The following is a 16,219-nucleotide window of genomic DNA, read 5'->3' as shown; positions in this document are numbered from 1 at the left end:
CATGCATAAAGGGAGGTGTAAAGAGTGAAAGAACCAGATGGGATGGAGGACAACAGAGGAACAAGGCCCATCTGAATCAACAGAGCAAAGCTCATATGAACTCATAGAGAGTGAAGCAGCATGCACAAGGCCTAACTGGCTTTACTCCAGGTTCACTGTGTATATGTTCTAGCTTTCAGCTTAGTATTTTCATGCAACTCCTGAAAGTGTGAACAAGTGAGTCTTTGATTTTTGTTCCTGCTCTTAAGGTTCTTTTCCTTCTGTCGAATTGTTTTATCTAACATCAATGTGTGTTTTATCTTATGTTTTATTTTGTCACATTTAAGTTGTCATCTCTTAGGAGCCTATTGTTTTCTAATGAGAGGTAGAAAGGGAGGACTTGTGGAGGGGTGAGTTTAGGGAAAAAGAAGAATAAATTTAGGGAAGGGAAACTGATCAAGATATTGTATGAGGTCTGCAAGGTCCTTGATTCAGGAACAGTTTCCTGCTCCTGCACCCAGAGGAGTAAGTGTCTGCCTGCTGGGCAGGTCTGAAGGTCCCTGCAAGGGAGTGTGGGCACCTTCAGCTTGTGCTACAGGGTCTCCTGTGTTCTACTCGAACCCACCCTACCCCCCTTTTGTCTGCGGTGTCCTTGGGCTACCAGGCGTCCCTGTTTCAGTGCTGAGGAGTTTCAACTGGACAGACAGGAACAGTTCCTGCTCCTACACTGAGGAGATCCACCCAGAGAGTCAGTCACAGCAAAGACTGGACCAAGACACCAGGCCACTCCTGGCTCCATTTGAAAAAAGAGATGGGCAGGCGCCAATGCAAGAATTCCTCCAACAACCTGAAAGGCAACATGACATCACCAGAATCCAAGGAACCCGAAACAAGAAGAATTGAATACCCTACTCCAGAAGAAATAGAAGAAATCAACTTTAAATGGAATATATGAATTTAATAGAGGACCTTAAACAGGAGGTGAAAACCGCCATAAAGAAATAGAGATGACAAACAAAAAGGTAGAGGAAATGAATAAATCTCTCAAAGATACCCAAGAAAAACAAGAAAAAGCAATCAAAGAGGTACGGGAAACGGTTCAAGACTTGAAGAATGAAATGGAGGTAATGAAGAAAACACAAACTGAGGGAAGGCTGGATATGGAAAATCTGGGTAAACAAACAGGAACTACAGAGACAAGTATTACCAACAGAATACAAGAGATAGAAGAAAGAATCTCAGACACTGAAGATACTATAGAGGAAATAAACTCACTGATTAAAGAGCAAAACAAATCCAACAAATTCTTAACACAAAACATCCAGGAAATCTGTGAAAAGACCAAACCCAAGAATAATAGGGATAGCAGAAGAAGAATTACAGCTCAAAGGCCCAGAAAATATATTCAACAAAATTATAGAAGAAAACTTTCCCAACCTAAAGAAGGATATTCCTATGAAGGTACAAGAAGCATACAGAACACCAAATAGACTGGATCAAAAGAAAGAATCCCCACACCATATAATAATCAAAACACAAAACATACAGAATAAAGAACAAATATTAAGAGCTGCAAAGGAAAAAGGTCAAGTAACATATAAAGCGAAACCTATCAGAATTACACCTGACTTCTCAATGGAAACCATGCTACAGACACTAAGAGAACATGGATACAAGCCCAGACTATTATACTCAGGAAGGCTGGCATTCACCGTCGATTGAGAAAACAAGATATTCCAGGACAAAAACAGATTTAAACAATATGTTGCCACAAATCCAGCCTTACAGAAAATACTAGAAGGAAAATCACAAACCAAGGAAGCCAATAACACCCATAATAACACAAGCATCTGAAAACCCTCCACCAGCACAATTCAAAGAAGGGAAACACACAAACTTTACCACCAATAAATAAATAAATAAATAAATAAATAACCGGAGTTAAAATCCACTGGTCATTAATATCACTTAATATCAATGGACTCAATTCACCTATAAAAAGGCACAGGTTAAGAGAATGAATATGAAATCAAGATCCAACATTCTGCTGTTTACAAGAAACAACCTCAAACTCAAAGACAGACACTACCTCAGAGTAAAGGGATGGGAAAAGGTTTTCCAATCAAATGGACCAATGAAACAAGCAGGTGTGGCTATACTAATATCTAACAAGATTGATTTCAAACTAAAATCAATCAGAAGAGATGGAGATGGACACTTTATACTCATAACAGGAACAATTCATCAGGAGGAAGTCTCTATCCTGAATATCTATGCTCCTAATATAAAAGCACCCACATATGTAAAAGAAACATTACTAGAACTCAAAGCACACATCAAACTCCACTCTAATAGTAGGAGATTTCAACACTCCACTCTCACCAATGGACAGGTCAACCAGACAAAAACTTAACAGAGAAATAAGAGAACTATCAGATGTAATGAACTTAACAGACATCTATAGAACATTCCACACAAACAGAAAAGAATATGCCTTCTTCTCAGCATTGCATGGAACCTTCTCAAAAATTGATCACATAATTGGTAACAAAGCAAACATCCATAGATACTAAGAAATTGTAGTAACCACCTGTATACTATCAGATCACCATGTAATAAAGTTATAATTCAACAACATTCTAACCCCAGAAAGCCTACAAACTCATGGAAACTGAACAGTCAACTACTGAACCACACCTGGGTCAAGGAAGAAATAAAGAAAGAAATTAAAGTCTTCCTTGAATTCAATGAAAAAATAAAGACATATCATACCCAAACTGATGGGATACTATGAAAGCAGTGCTAAGAGGAAAGTTCATAGCACTAAGTGCCCACATAAAGAAAATGGAGAAAGCACACATTAGAGACTTAACAGCACAGCTGAAAACTCTAGAAAAAAATAATCAGACTCACCCAGGAGGAGTAGAAGACTGGAAATAATCAAACTGAGGGCTGAAATCAACAAAATAGAAGCACAGAAAACAATCCAAAGAATCAATGAAACAACAAGCTGGTTCCTGGAGAAAATTAGCATGATTGACAGACCCCTATCCAAACTAATCAAATGGCAGAGAGAGATCCTGCAAATTAACAAGATTAGAAATTAAAAGCGGGACATAACCACAGACACAGAGGAAATTCAGAGAATTATTAGATCTTACTACAAAAGTCTGTATACTACAAAATTGGAAAATGTGAAAAAAATGGACATGTTTTTAGATAAGTACCATATACTAAAATTAAATCAAGACCAGGTGAACAATCTAAATAGACCTGTGAGTTGCGAGGAATTCGAAGCTGTCATCAGAAACCTCCTTACCAAAAACAGCCATGGACCAGATGGTTTCAATGCAGAATTCTACCAGAACTTCCAAGAAAAGCTAATACCTATACTCCTTAAGGTGTTTCACAAAATAGAAACAGAAGAGTCATTGCCAAACTTCTTTTATGAAGCTACAGTCACCCTGATATCAAAACCACACAAAGACTTAGCCAAGAAAGAGAATTACAGACCAGTCTCACTCATGAACATCGATGCAAAAATTCTCAATAAAATAATGGCAAACTGAACGCAAGAACACATCCAAAAAATTATCCATTATGATCAAGTAGGCTTCATCCCAGAGAGGCAGGGCTGGTTCAACAAAATTCTATCATGTAATCCATCATATAAATAAACTGAAGGAAAAAAAACATATGATCATTTCATTAAATGCAGAAAAAGCATTTGACAAAATTCAACACCCCTTTATGATAAAGGTCTTGGAGAGATTAGGGATACAAGGTTCATTCCTAAATATAATAAAAGCAATATACAGCAAGCCAACAGCTAACATTAAATTAAATGGAGAGAAACACAAAGTCATCCCACTAAAATCAGGAACAAGACAAGGTTGTTCACTCTCTCCATACCTCTTCAATATAGTGCTTGAAGTTCTAGCAATAGACATAAGACAGCATAAGGAGATCAAGAGGATTCGGATTAGAAAGGAAGAAGTCAAACTTTCGTTATTGGCAGATGATATGATAGTGTACATAAGCGACCCCAAAAACTCTACCAAAGAACTCCTACAGCTGATAAACACCTTTAGTAATGTGGCAGGATACAAGATCAACTCCAAAAAAAATCAGTTGCCCTCCTAACACAAAGGATAAAGAAGCAGAGAGGGAAATCAAAGAAGCATCACCTTTCACGATAGCCACAAATAGCATAAAATATCATGAGGTAACTCTAACGACAAGAACTTTAAGTCTTTGAAGAAAGAAATTGAAGAGGATACCAGAAAATGGAAGGATCTCCCTTGCTCTTGGATTGGGAGGATCAACATAGTAAAAATAGCAATCCTACCAAAAGCAATCTATAGATTCAATGCAATCCCCATCAAAATCCCAACAAAATTCTTCACAGATCTTGAAAGAACAACAATCAACTTTATATGGAAAAACAAAAAGCCTTAGGATAGCCAAAACAATCCTGTACAATAAAGGTACTTCCGATGACATTACCATCCCTGACTTCAGACTCTATTACAGAGCTACAGTAATGAAGACAGCTTGGTATTGGCACAAAAAACAGAGATGTTGACCAATGAAATTGAGTAGAAGACCCGGATTTTAACACACAAACCTATGAACACCTGATTTTTGACAAAGGAGCTAAAAGTATAGAATGGAAGAAAGAAAGCATCTTCAACAAATGGTACTGGCATAAAACTGGATATCAACCTGGAGAAGAATGAAAATAGATCCATATCTATCACCATGCACAAAACTTAAGTCCAAATGGGTTAAAGACCTCAATATCAATCTAAACACACTGAATCTGATAGAAGAGAAAGTGTGAAGTACTCTACAATATATGGGCACAGGAGACCACTTCTTACGTATAACCTCAGTAGCACAGACAATAAGGGCAACATTGAATAAATGGGACCTCCTGAAACTGAGAAGCTTTTGTAAAGCAAAGGACACTAACATTAAGACAAAAAGACAACCTACTGACTGGGAGAAGATCTTCACCAACCCCGCAACTGACAAAGGTCTGATTTCCAAAATATATAAAGAACTCAAGAAACTGGACTTTAAAATGCTAATTAACCCAATTAAAAAATGGGTCACTGATCTGAACAGAGAATTCTCAACTGAAGAAGTTCAAATGTCCAAAAGACACTTAAGGTCATGCTCAACCTCCACAGTGATCGGGGAAATGTAAATCAAAACAACTTTGAGATACCACCTTACACCTGTCAGAATGGCTAAAATCAAAAACACCAATGATAGCCTTTGCTGGAGAGGATGTGGAGTAAGGGGTACACTCATTCATTGCTGGTGGGAATGCAAACTTGTGCAACCACTATGGAAAGCAGTGTGGCCGTTTCTCAGAAAATTTGGGATCAACCTACCCCAGGACCCAGCAATACCACTCTTGGGAATATACCCAAGAGATGCCCTATCATACAACAAAAGTATATGCTCAACTATGTTTATAGCAGCATTGTTTGTAATAGCCAGAACCTGGAAACAGCCTAGATGCCCCTCAATGGAAGAATGGATAAAGAAAGTGTGGAATATGTACCCATTAGAGTACTACTCAGCGGTAAAAAACAATGATATCTCGAATTTTGCATGCAAATGGATGGAAATAGAAAACACTATCCCGAGTGAGGTAACCCAGACCCAAAAAGATGAATTTGGTATGTACTCACTCATAAGTGGATCCTAGCCATAAATGAAGGACATTGAGCCAAAAAAAATATTGTATGAGAACAAAACCTATCTTCAATATAAGAAACATAATAATATTTGAAAATTTATTTCTTCCCTCTGGTTGATCTTTTTTCTATAATAATCAATACATGTTGAAATTAGTTGGGTGTGGTATAGATCCTCAATATACATACAAAGATTATTCTTGTTCCAGATAGGACAGAGACTCTGAAATTTTGTAGTATTAGAAATGGCATTCATCAATTTAAAACTTTCAAATTAGTCCAATGAAATGGCTAAATAGGTAATAGCACAGAGGAATCTGTTCTCCATAAGAAAGTGAACAGTATGTATGAGAGTTCTACTTAGAAGAATCTTAACTATATTTATAAAAACCCATCACTTTGATGGAGTCTAGTTAATTAAAGCACACAGTAAAAGAAACTAACATTTAAGCTCAACAGGCAGAATGGCTTATACAAAAGTAGGAATAAAAATTAGGAGAAAAGATTTATAACCATATCAGAAGATGCTTTACTAATAGGAAGTTCTAAACAAATGAGAAAATAGGTTATTATCATTCTACTGAAAAATCAGTCTGGTCCAGTGTAGGGGCAATTGTGGCATTAGTCAATAGGAAGAAATACTGTCACATGTTGAATGTCCCAACAATTAATCTATTATACATATACTATTCAAGGTAAAGTTGTTTAAATATAAGAAGTAATTATGATCAAGTCGTATCATCAAAGAGTGCTCTCTTATTAATGTTGTTACAAAATGATGGATTAAAATTCCATTAGCATAATCAATATAAATAGAGCTATATGGACATATAATCAGAAAAATTATATTCACCAGAATCTCAACATGTTGTCCCTTTACTCTAAAACAAAGAAAGATTATAAATTTGTGTGTTTTGTATAAATAATACAGTCTTCAACACTCTATTACAACAACATAAACTGATAAAATGCTATAAAATTCTCTTTTTAAGCATATGCTTATATGTCATATTTTACAGAGGAAAATTGAGATACTCAGAATACTATGGCATTGAAATATAGGACAATCGTGAATTTCCCAATGTAGAAAGGAATGGATATCTATAATGTATCCAATAGGATACACTTATGCATATGAACCAATGAATGGAGACATAATAGGTAGAAGCATGATTATAAAAATGCACCCAAAAGCACACATTAAGGAAGGACACATGTGCAGCAACACATAAAACAAATGCAAGAATTGCACTCTAGTGTATCAGCGTAGAACTGTTGACTGAAAGAAAATTTGTGGTAGACAGAAAGAATTTTAAATTGGAGAATAGAAATAAAGGGAAAAAAGCCAATAATATTAGTGTGCACTGAGGGCAAAAATAGCAGAAAATTAAAACTGCAATCTGCAAGAGTAGAATTTACAATCCTATCAGGAAAATTAAGCAATACCAACAGTTCTTATTGTCAAATAAATATCAAATAAATACATAAAGAGATGTTCACTTGTGGAAATGCATTTGTTGGGTGAGATACATATACCATGTATTCTTTTTTTAAATTTTTACTGAGCTCTACATTTTTATCTGTTCCTCTCCCTACCTCTCTCCTCCCCCTTCAACCTTCTCAAAGGTACCCATGCTCTCAAATTACTCAGTAGATAATGTCTTTTTTCTATTTCCCATGTAGATTAGATCAATGGATGTCTCTCTTAGGATCCTCGTTGCTGTCTAGGTTCTCTGGGATTGTGATTTGTGGGCTGGTTTTCTTTGTTTTATGTTTAAAAAAACACTTATGAGTGAGTACATGTGATAATTGTCTTTCTGTATCTGGATTACCTCACTCAAAATGATGTTTTCTAGCTCCATCCATTTTCCTGCAAAATACAAGATGTCATCTTTTCCGCTGTGTAGTACTCCATTATGTAAATATACCCCATTTTCCTTATCCATTCTTTGGTCAAAGGGCATTTAGGTTGTTTCCAGGTTCTGGCTATGACAAACAATGCTGCTATTAACATAGTTGAGTACAAGTCTTTATGGCATTGTTGAGCATTCTTTGGATATATACCCAAAAGTGATATTAGTGGGTCTTGAGGAAGGTTGTTTCCTAATTTTCTGAGAAATCACCACACTGACATCCAAAGGGGCTGCACCAGCCTGCATTCCCACCAGCAATGTGGAAGTATTCCCTTTACCCCACAACCTCTCCAGCATAAGTTGTCATCAGTGTTTTTGATCTTGGCCATTCTGGCAGGTGTAAGATGGAATCTCAAAGTTGTTTTGATTTGCATTTCTCCGATGACTAAGGATGTTGAATATTTCCTTAAGTGTCTTTTAGCCATTTTAGATTCTTCTATTGAGAGTTCTCTATTTAGGTCTGTACTCTGTTTTTTATTGGATTATTTTATCTTTTGATGACCAATTATTTGAGTTCTTTGTATATTTTGGAGATTAGCCCTTTGTCTGATGTGGGGTTAGTGAAGATCTTTTTCCATTGTATAGGCAGTCATTTTGTCTTGTTGACCATGTTCTTTGCTTTACAGAATCTTTTCAGTTTCAGGAGGTCCCATTTATTATTCCTCTCATTGTCTGTGTTGCTTGGGTGTAACATGAAGAGGCCTGGCTTGTTGTGGTTTCTGTCCCGCCCAGTTCCTCACAACTGTTTAGTCCCAAAGAAAATCACACATAGATCTCTGTAAGTTATAAAGCTGATTGGCTCATTAGCTCTAGCCTCTCACTGGCTAACTCTCACATCTTGATTAACCCATTTTTCTGATCTATGTTAGCCATGTGGCTCAGTACCTTTTTTCAGTGGGGCAGCTCACATCCTGCTGCTTTGGTGATCTAGGCAGGAGTGGGAGGAATCAACTTCCTCCTTCCTAGAATTCTCCTGTTCTCATTACATCATTTCTACTTCCTATCTGGTTTTCCGACCTGTATTTCCTGCTTGGCCAATCAGCATTTATTTAAAACATGATTGACAGAATACAAACAATTCTCCGGCACCACTTCCCCGTCATTTTTTTTAAAAAAAAAAAAAAAGTAAATAATCATTGTCCACTTTTGGGGAATGTGGGTGGAGTATTTCAGGCTACTTGCAGCTGGTTGGGGGTGCTGATAATCTTATGGGGTCCTAAAGAAAATTTAGAGTTATGATAAAGTTCTGATTGAAGTATCCTGTGAGTCTTGATCATCTCAGGCAGCAGTCTTGAACCTGTTCTGGATGAAGAACTCCGACATCTGGGCCATCTATTCCTGCCGGAGATTTCTCAGGTGGTCTTCGTTGATCAAATTGGATTTTTCTTAACTCTGAATAAATCCACAGCCTCTCATCTTCTGTGGAAATAAAAGCAAAATCCCTTCTCCAAAGTAACATACCTTTTGACTTCAATTTTGAAGCCAAGGTATTTTCAAAATATCTATCTTAGACTAATTCTGCAGCACTTATAAGCAAATATCTTTTAGCAGCTGTTGCTCCTTCCTCAGCATTCAAAGAGAGCATAATAGCATACAGTATCAAGATTCTCTGTATATTTTCCATCTTTATGCAGCTTTATTTTAACCTCTATTTCTTTTATTTTTACTTTAAACTTTTGGCTTTTTGAGACAGGTTCTCTGTATATCTTTCCTGAAATTCCCTCTGTAAACCAGGCTATCCTTGAACTCACAGAGATCTGTCTGTCTCTGCCTCCCAGGGTACTCTCTTTCTTTTCTTTCTTTTTTCTTTTTTTTTTTAAGAACTTTTAATCTTTAGCCTGTATATATTTTTAACACAATTTAAACCATTTAGAGGGTTTTTTTTTACTCTTTGAATCTCTCTTTAGTGTATATCTCTCTTTTCTGACCACATGGGTCTTTAATTTGCTAAGGAATATGGAGAAGTTTCTTGCCACAACTCTATGGCGTTTTAAGGTCCTTGCCAGGAAGCAAGCTGCAATAGTAAACAACAGTCAAAGCGCCTAAGGCGTTTTCTTGCCAGGAAGCAAGTTGCAACAATGTATCCATAGCTCCATCTGCTTGAAAGAGTTTTCCCTGGCAGGACAGCCCAGAAAGCCTGCACTTTAAAACAGCTCAGCTTTCTTCCTGCTATGGCTGAAAACCAAAATGCTTTACTCTAGTCTTTCCCAAACTTTCTCAGGCTTTCTATGGATGCAGTTATCCACGTCTGGGCACCATTCTGTAACATGAGGGGCTGGTTTTTTTGTTGTTTCTGTCCCGCCCAGTTCCCCACAACTGTTTAGTCCCAAAGAAAATCACACATAGATCTCTATAAGTTATAAAGCTGATTGGCCCATTAGCTCTAGCCTCTCACTGGTTCTCACATCTTGATTAACCCATTTTTCTGATCTATGGTTTTCCCACCTATATTTCCTGCCTGGTCAATAAGCATTTATTTAAAACATGATTGACAGAATACAGACAATTCTCCCACACCACTGGGGTTATATTTAGAAAGTGGTCTCCTGTGACAATGTGTTCAAGTCTATTTCCCACTTTCTCTTCTATAAGGTTTAGTGTGGCTGGCTTTATGTTGATGTCTTTGATCTATTTAGACCTGAGTTTTGTGCATGGTGATAGATATGGGTCTATTTTCATTCTTCTATATGTTGATATCCAGTTATGCCAGAACCATTTGTTAAATATACTTTCCTTTTTCAATTTGATATTTTTTGCTTCTTTGTTAAAAATCAGGTGTTTGAAGGTGTGTAAATTAATATCAGGGTCCTCAAATCAGTTCCATTGGTCCTCCTGTCTGTTTCTCTGCCAATACCAGGCTGTTTTCAGTCCTGTAGCTCTGTAGTAGAGTTTTTGACGTCAGGGATTGTGATGCCTCCAGAAGCTCTTTTTTTGTACAGGATTGTTTTGGCTATCCTGGGTTTTTAGTTTTCCATATGAAGTTGATTAGAGTTCTTTCAAATTCTGTGAAAAACTTTTCTGGGATTTTGATGGGCATTACATTGAATCTGCAGATTGCCTTTGGTAAGATTGCCATGTTTACAATGTTAATTTTATCCACCCAGGAGCATAGGAGATCTTTCCACTTTCTGGTGTTTTCTTTAATTTCTTTCTTCAAAGAGTTAATACTCTTCAAATTATTCCACACAATAGAAACAGAAGAAACATTGCCAAACTCTTTTTATCAGGCTACAATTACCCTGATACCCAAACCACAGAAAGACATTACCAAGAAAGAGAATTATAGACCAATCTCACTCATGAACATTGATGCAAAAATACTCAATAAAATACTGGCAAATTGAATCTAAAAACAAATCAGAGCTATCAGCCACCATGACCAAATTGGCTTTATCACAGAGATGCAGGGATGGTTCAACATATGAAAATCTGTCAACGTAATCCACCATATAAACAAACTGAAAAATAAAAACCATATGATCACCTCGTTAGATGCCAAAAAAGCTTTCAACAAAATATAACATCCCTTCATTATAATGGTCTTGGAGAGAACAGAGATACAAGGAGCATACCTAAACATAATAAAGGCAATATACAGCAAGCCAACATCCAACATCAAACTAAATGGAGAGAAACTCACAGTGATCCCACTGAAATCAGAAACAAGACAAGGTTGTCCACTCTCTCCATATCTATTCATTGTAGTTCTTGAGGTCTTAGCTAGAGCAATAAGACACCAAAAGGAGATCAAGGGGAAATAAATTGGAAAAGAAGTCAAACTCTCACTATTTGCTGATGATATGATAGTTTACATAAGTGATCCCAAAAATTCTACCAAGGAACTTCTACAACTCATAAACACTTTCAGTAATGTAGCAGAATACAGGATTAACTAAAAAAAAAATCGGTAGCCCTCTTGTACTCAGATGATAAAAGGGCTTCAGAAAGAAATCAGAGAAACATCACCCTTCACAATAGCTCAAATATTATAAAATATCTCAGAGTAACTCTAACCAAACAAGTCGAAGACATTTGTATCCACATATTCTTAAGCATATGTTAACTTGGAAAATTCTTTTAGGTAATTCAAAATATTAGTTTAGTGTAGTGGAAGGTAAATACAGGAATAAACCAATAACTGCATTAGGGGGAGCTTGAGGAAGAGTTTTGAAGATCAACCCTCTGCCATATATACCCTCACTCACTAAACCCAGGTATGTAAAGAACGGTGGCATGGAAAAGCTGCCTTTGGGATGTTTAAGTGAAGCCCTGATGCCCAAACAGACCTTTTGTTCCCTTTATGAATCTCCCCCTATCAGAGGTGTCAAGGGTGGTACTTTCTGTTGTCTGAACTTCTCCTTGGTTCCCAGACAACCTGGCCTCACCCACCATTCTCCAAGGGGTCAGTGGGTATACACTGCAATTTCAGAACCCATTCTTGCCACTATTGGCTATGACAGACCTAGATAACCAATCAGAACTTAGGGGTGTGGCCTTCATTGTTCTAGGAAGGAATACAACTCCATTCCCTGGCCTTTGGGATCATATCCTTGTGAGGCTTCACAATGGACAGGGTTTGTAAGGAGTCGCATGAGGTCACTGAAGTGACAGAGCCTCCGAGTTCACATATCAACCTAAGTAAGAAGGACAAGATTTTACTAAAGCTTAGAACTCGAGTCTCAGTAGAGGACTGCAAGGAATCCACTTCCAGAGGCAATGAAAATGTAAGTGTACCTAACCTAAGTGAGCTCTTTCTTTTCTCCATCATTCTCCCCTCCACTACAAAACCTACCCTCGTCTGGCTTAGCTTAAATTTCCTGATTTATACACACAATTAGACAGCATTGCTTCCTGGCACAAATCTATTAACCAATGTCACTCTGTACTATCCTTTCAGGAACTACATGTCCTAAAAAGGAGTTCAAAAATGAAGAACTTGGAAAACAACACCACTCCTTCTGGGAATCCTATGGAAGATGGAACATCTGTTTCATGCTCTGGAGAAAATAAACAACGGAGCAAAAATAAAAAACACAGAAGGAAACAAAAGAAAAAGCTACAGGACAAGTTGAAGATGCTGTGGGATCAATATGCACAGATACAAAGCGAGATCAATGTACTTTGTAATCAATACTATCACCTGTCTGGTCAGGTAAAGACACAATTTCGCCATGACCAGAAGCTGCAAGATGAGGAAAATCGACCATGTTATCAAGACAAGCCACTGTGTTCTAAGATGATCACACTCTCTGCTCCAGAGAATGAGCTGAAAGAGGAGGTTATTTCACAATTCGATTACGACAAACATCTGAAAGAGGAGGTGATCGTTCCCTTTGATCAAAACATGCATGTTAAAAAGAGAATGTTCACACCATTTAATCAAGATATGAACCTGAAGGAAGAGGTCCTCACACAATTTAATCAAGACATGTACATGAAAGAGGTGTTTACACCCTTCAATCAGTACATGCAACTGAAACAGGACATGGTCACCCAATTTGATAAAGAAATGAATCTGAAAGAAGGGGTAACAACACCCTTTGATCAGTCTGTGCAACTGCAACAGGACATGGTTACCCAATTCGAACTAGACAAGAAACTAAAAGAGGAGGCACCACCATTCAATCCAGATAAACAGGCAAAAGAGCTGATCACACAATTCAATCTGGAGAAGCAGCAGCCAGAGAACCAGATTTTCACAGTCTGTTATCAAGATAAGCATGTCAAAGAAGAAATGATCACTCTGGGCTATCAAGACAACCAGCTGCAGGATTAAATGATTACCTTATGTTATCAAGATAAACAAGTATAGGAGGAGATGATTACAGTCTGCTACCAAGATAAAGAGCTTCAGGAGCAGATGCTCACAGTGTGCTATCAAGATCAGCAAGTGAAAGAGGAAAGGATCACCTTTTGCTACCACAACAATCAGGTGAAACCTGAGAGTTTCCCCCTGTGTGATGAACAAAATCAACTGCAGGACCAGATGAACCCCTTCTGGGGCTATAACAACCAATGGCAGGAGGAGATGAACATGGAGTCGGCCCTGGAACAACAAGACATATCTACCCCAAACATCTCGACTGCTCGCTTCTATAGCCTGTATTCTCACAACAAACAAAGAAATGCTACACATATGTGTCTAGTCATTAGGTTGTTCATCAATACCCACTTATTACCCTCAATACTATCCACTGAAATTTGCATAAGTAAATTCTCTGTGACTTGAAAAGATCTGTGTCTCTGTGTTTCTGTGATTCTCTGATGATAGAAATGGGAGGACAGGAGATAGGATGAGGATTGAGGAGGGGAGGAGAAAGAGACTTGGTTTTTCATGTTTGTGGTGGTGGTGGGGGGGTTGGTCAGACAATCAATGCATACTCAGGAAGACGCTAGAGAATATAAACAGATCTTCAAGATTTTCCTTGCTAATTGTTCTACAGAACAGAATAAAGGAGTGGGAATTTCTACCTATGTGTTTGAATAGTTCTGAGGAGGGTTTTGGTTTAGGTTGTGGGTAGCCACAATATTGGGAAGTGTGTTCTATGGATCATTTTATGTTTTGTGCACCATACCTGAAAAGAGAGAACATAGCACCTTTAGGTAGATGATTTTGTTATACATTCCCATGACCTAAATCAAGGAAATGTTCTCAGAAGGAATGAAAATATCATCCTATAGGATACATTTGTTTAGCAATGTGAGGATTGTTACTTTTGGTTATGCTTCATTTGTTTAATTATGAAAAATGTGTTTCTGTTTTACTTTGCCTGCCTGAGGCATGTGATTGCTCTAATAAAAACTTAAATGGCCAATAGCTATGCAGAAGTGGGAAAGGCGGGGCTAGCAAGCAAAGAAAAAAATAGGTGAAGAAAAAGAGAGGAGAAAATGAGGGAGAAGAAAGGGAAAACCCCAGGGCCAGCCACGCAGCTGCCAGAAAGACATAGAGACAAAGGGAAGTAAGATATACAGAAAGAAAGAGGATTAAAAACCCTTGATACAAAATGTAGATAAAGAGAAACAGATTTAAATAAGAGCTAAGGTAAGGCTGAGCATTAATAACTAATAAGAAATCTCTTGGTCATGATTTGGGAGCTGCTTGGTGTTTCAAGGAAAAAGCTTGGTTCAACCATCTTATCTCTATGATTCATTGAATGTGCAAATAATTAACATCGTGTGTATTTTGGGAAAACACAGAGGAAATAGGTAAAAGCTTACACAATCTAAGTCAGTCAAAAGAGAGAACAATACATGTCATATTCCCTATCTATCAAACCACTCCTTGAATTCCATAAAAGAAATAACCAAAACAATAAGCAGGAGCCTTTATATTGTCTGCCCTGTGACCTGCTGCTTCTGCTCTTTACTATTCTTTGCTTTACATATCAATCTTTGTAACCTGGGACCTTATGTCCTCAAATGTTATTTTCTTTCAATCTTTTTAATTAAAATTTTAATTTATTTTTATACCCTGATCACAATTTCCCCTCCCTCTTCTCTTCTTGTTCCCTCCCCTGCTTCTCCCCCTCCTTCACCTTTCAGAAAAGTGCAATCCTTCTATGGGTACCAACAAAGCATAATAAATCAAGTTGATGCAGGACCAATCCCCTCCTCCCTGCATCAACACTGAACAAGGGATCCCACCACGGGGAATGGACTTCCAAAAGCAAGCTCATGCACTAGGGATAGATCCTGGTCCCACTGTCAGAAGCCCTACAAACAGAACATGTAACAGAATTGTCACCTGCATGCAGATGGCCACCTTAAGTCCCATGCAGGTTCCCCAGCTGTCAATTCAGGAACTCTGGTCAGCTGCCCCTATGGGTTTCTCCATCATAATCTAGACACATTGCTTATATAATCCCTCCTCCCTCTCTTCAACTAGACTCCCTGATGATGGCACAGTGCTTGTCTGTGGATCCCTGCATCTGCTTTCATTAGTTGCTGGATGGAGGTTCTAAGTTCACTATTGGTAGTCATCAATCTGATTAGAGAAGAAGGTTAGTTCAGGTACCCTGTCCACTATTGTTAGAATTCAAAACAGACCAGCAATGGGGAAGTGTTCCCCTCCATATCCTTTCCAACATAAACTGTCATCAGTGTTTTTGTTTTTAGCAATTCTGACAGGTAGAAGAAGGTATCTCAGAGTCATTTTGATTTGTATTTCCCTGATGGCTAAGAATGTTGAGCAATTCCTTAAATGTCTTTTGGACACTTGAGATTCTTCTGTTTTGAATTCTCTATTTATATCCATACTACAATTTTAATTGGAGTATTTGGTATTTTGATGTGTAGTTTCTTGATTTCTTCCTGTACTTTGGAGATCAACACTCTATCAGAAGTTGGGGTGATGAAGAACTTTTCCCATTCTGCAGGCCACTGTTTTTGATTATTGACCATGTCGTTTGCCTCACAGAAATTTTTCAGTTTTAGGAGGTCCCATTTTTTAATTGCCAATATTTAGTGTTTGTGCTACTGTTGTTATATTAATGATGAAGTCTCCTGTGCCAGTGTGTTCAAGGCTACTTCCTACTTTCTCTTCCATGAGCTTTATTGTAACTGGATTTATGTTGTCAACTTTGAACAACTTGGGCTTCAGATTCATACAGGATAATA

Source organism: Chionomys nivalis, chromosome X (genome assembly GCF_950005125.1).
Source record: "Chionomys nivalis chromosome X, mChiNiv1.1, whole genome shotgun sequence".
NCBI lineage: Eukaryota > Metazoa > Chordata > Mammalia > Rodentia > Cricetidae > Chionomys > Chionomys nivalis.
Note: the sequence above shows the minus strand (reverse complement) of the source record.